The sequence below is a fragment of the Apis dorsata genome, unplaced genomic scaffold, assembly GCF_000469605.1.
Source record: "Apis dorsata unplaced genomic scaffold, Apis dorsata 1.3 scaffold_339, whole genome shotgun sequence".
Classification (NCBI taxonomy): Eukaryota; Metazoa; Arthropoda; class Insecta; order Hymenoptera; family Apidae; genus Apis; species Apis dorsata.
Window position 1 is genome coordinate 659,356 of NW_006263606.1, and position 4,247 is coordinate 663,602.

The following is a 4,247-nucleotide window of genomic DNA, read 5'->3' on the forward strand; positions in this document are numbered from 1 at the left end:
TAATATCGATTCAGGGATGAATGCGATGGCATCGCTTGTTGTTGTCGAAGATAAAGATTTTTCGCGCGACGTCGCTACGGTTCCGACGATGTCCGCGGTCGCTGCTCCCTCGCGTTCCTTTCTGTCACAAACACGACGTTATTACCACGCGCGATCCTCAAGCGGTTCCCACCGCTTTTCATCGACGTTATACTTTTTCCTCTTCGCACGACACTCTTTATTAAAAATATCGATCGAAAGAAAGTTCATCGAGTATCACTTCGATATCGATTCTGTTATAAAATCAGGGATCCAAAGTTGATTCGAAACACACCACTAACGACACGGGAGGACATTTTATCTAAAGGCGCACAAAACAAACGCGTCGATGGTAAACGATATATAAACCAAATTTATGGACGATGATGATGGCAATGGTGTTTATTCGATGCATCAGTCTGCGAGATGCATGGATTCTTTATCGACACGTGTCGATAAGGTTTTAATGATAGGCAGCCGGACACGTCCTGAAAACTCAATTGTCGTCGAATCGAAATCGTAGTTCAATGGAATTTTCACTTGTATCGATCATTGACTCTCGCGTGTCTCCCCCCCACGTACTTTTGCACTTTTATATTCTAAGGGATGAAAAAAATGTACAGCGAAAAAGAACGCAAAAAGAGGAGAGGAAAAGACGCGACGCGCGGCGTACGTCCAGCCAGGATGAAATGGAAGGGAAATAAACGGAAAACGGAATGAAAGGAAAAGAAGAAGAAGAAGAAGAAGAAAAGAAACACGCGCGCACACATGTAGCGAAGAAGAGAGCGAAAAAGAGTAACGTGGGCCGTGAACGCGGCGATGTAAGGCCCCTTCGACGTACAACGACGAATAATATCACCTTCCCGAGGACTGACCTGACTCGACTGAACCGAGACGGTCCCAGAACCTTGCCACTGCCGGGAGAAGCATTCTTCGGGCCTGGCTGACGCCGTCCCTCTCCGATCCATCAGGCCCAACGTATGCTTCCGTTTCTCTCGCTCTTACCTCATTCCTCTCTCCTTTCTTACCATTTACTCCCTCCCTTCTTTCCCCCGCGTAAGCACACCTTCCATCGATATCACTTTTTCTCTTTCTTCGAAGTCTTCGACTCCCTCTTTCTTTCTTCGACCATAGTCTTTCGACTTTCTCGTCCTCTCTCTCTCGCGTTCGAAAGCTTTCCTTTAATCTTTCTCGCTCCCTCCCTTTGCTTAACGCTTTTATCAATATCTTTCCTCCTGTTTCGATTCTGCACAATTCTTTAATCTTTCGTCTTAGTCTAACCTCAATACCTTTTCTCCCTTGTTCTACTCTTTTCTTTTATTTTTTTTTTTTTTTTTTAACAGGAATTCATCTTCTATCTCAATTTTTAAAAAACCCTTTTCCGTGCTTTCTCTTTTCTTCCCTGATTTCCTCAAACGACCTATCGCTTTTCCCCCTTTCTCTCTCTCTTTCTCTCTCTCTCGTCGCCCCTCTCTCCAACTACCAATCGGTATCATTTTTCCTCTCCTTCTAGCAAAGCATGCGCAATCCCTTCTTTTCCGAGACACCAAGGTTTCCATCCTTATCCCTCTGAAACTCGCAGTTCTTTCTATCTATTTCGTTCCAGCAATCATCCTCTTTCTCTCTCAATCTTTATCATTTCTTGTTCCACTCTCTCCCAGTTGATTCGAAGTGATTCAACTATCTTTCTTTTACCAGTGATCGATACCGCTTTTCCTCTCCGTCTCGAAAAACATTCGTGAGTCCCCCTCCTCTGTCCCTTATACTTCTGTCTTTTTCCATCTTCCCCTTCTCCATCTTTGTCCGTTCCGGTAGTGTCTCCATCCTATATTGCTCTTTCTCTGTCCGTACTAAAATCGACAGTCAACCTTTTTCCATCCAGGATACACTAGTCCAACCACCAGCGTGCCAATTCCCCTCCGTGGGCCCTACGTGTCTCTTTCTTGCCTTTCCTTCCAACCTCTCTGGAAGGTGGCCGGGCCCCTCATAGCACCCTCATTCCCCGTCTCTGTCCCCGCGGCCGTTATCCTCCCACCTTGGACTCTATCCTCGCGCATCCCAGCGTCGTCTCGCGCTGAGATATTCTCCCTTTTGCCCTCGAGGAACGAGCAATGTGGAGGCTCAGGTATGCAAGATGGCCGCCGCTGAGAAGCATTCGCAACGAGGACCGCTTACGGGCGAACCAGGGAAAGAGACCGACTATGAAAGAAAGATGGAGCTAGCTAGGGAAGAAAGACGAAACTTAGCTCGAACTAGAGAGACAAGGATAGAACGGTCGAGATGAATAATGCGTAGAGCAGGAGAGGAAGCGAACGGGAAGAGAAAGAAAGAGAGAGAAAGAGAGAGAGAGAGCAAGAGAAAGAGAGCAAGGAAGAGAAAGAGCAGTTAGGATGACAAGGGTGTGGGGTGATGAGGAAGAGAGGTGGAGGAACGAGAGGTCTAGAACCACGATATCCGCGGCCCTGTAGCCACTTTTATAACTAATCCGTTACCACGATCGAACGCTTCCTTCGAACTTTCCACCATTCTTCCCTCTCTTCCCTATCTTCTTTTTCTTTTGTCAAGAATAAAGCCGCGCGAACTACACGCGCAACTAGATTATCTTCGCTGTTTTCCTTTAATCTAGTTTACTGGGTATCGGCTATCACTATATGGCTACCATCGGCTCCGCCTCCCTCTCTTCTCTGTATCTGCCGATTACCGTATCGATAACTAACCCGATTTACGCGTATGCGTTCACCGCCACTTCTTTCTTAATTCTTTTCCTTATTTTTTCTTTCTTCGTTGCTTTTCTCTTTTTAATTCCTTTCTTTGCCAAACGGAAGCAAAAATTTTGTACAGATATCGCATGGACAAAAATATGCACGTGTACGTATAATTTTTGAACGTTTGAGGAATTATTATCTAATGCCGAAAGAATACTTACATGTATGGAGTGCGTTAGAATGCCACAGCAAATTAAAATTTTAAATATTTTTTTTATTATTGACTCCCTTATTTGGGAAAATCAATTTCAAATGTTTCTATATTCTGTTGCAAAGCATTGAAATTAATATTTTATTTCGTTTTTATCAAGCAAAGCTATTTTTTTTAATCAATGCTTTTTAAATTTTATCGATTTTTTAATATTAAATTTCCTGAGAAAAAGGGATTGTTATCCTAAGTATTAGAATAACGAAAAATAACAAAAAAATGATATTTGTGCAAATAATACTATACAATATAATACAAGAGTTGTATGATATGAGTAGTTTTACAATCTATTCTATTACTGAATTGAAGCGTTAAAAACAATTTTTTCGAATACTATAATTAATTGCATGGAAGATATAAATAAGTAAACTAAAACTCAAGTGATGTATAATAATTACGAAAATTCAGAAAATTGTTCTTAATGTATCAATGTAATTTATTTTATCGTACATTTTCTATATATGAATCTAATAATAGTGAAATAAATGAAATAATTTTTTTACTATTAAATTTCTCCAAATCTTTAATGTTAAATTTTTTTTAGCAAAAAGTATTTTTATCTCGAAATTAATATTTGAATTGTTATTTATCATTCTATTGTCTTAATAGATGCAGTATTCTATTTTTAAAATTAATTTACAAATATAATTACAAATATATTATAAAACATAATAATTTGATCACAGTAATACACAATAATACAATGTATTTTCATAAATCTTATTAGTATATCCACAATGTATAACAATGTACACACGATGTATAACAATCTATCAAGAAAGATACAATTTCATTAGAAATTTGATTACTCTTTATGTAGATCGCCAATGTGATCTTTACCAAACCGCGATATCTTGACTATGAAAGAATAATTGCAAACTTCTTTACAACTTATTTTGCAAGGAACAACCATAATAAATTCACCGGTGACCGTTCTTCATTCGAAATAGCTTTTTGCGCCCACTTGTCTAACATTATTTCGCATTGTTACCATATACGGGACAACATCATTCGCAAAACAGTAAAATTCGAGTTGCGGTATGCTACGTGGGCGTTACACGCAACAGCTTCATTGTTTCACCGAACAATAACTGTAACACATTCTCCCCTGTTTATTTTCGGTTGTTAAACAATTGTACAAACCATATCGATTGCCGGTCACTAAAACCAAGAAATCTTTTAAAGAAAAAAAGAAAATAAAATTTTTTTTTTTCACTCTTTTTCTTTCTTTTTTTTTTTTTTTTTTTTTTTTTTTT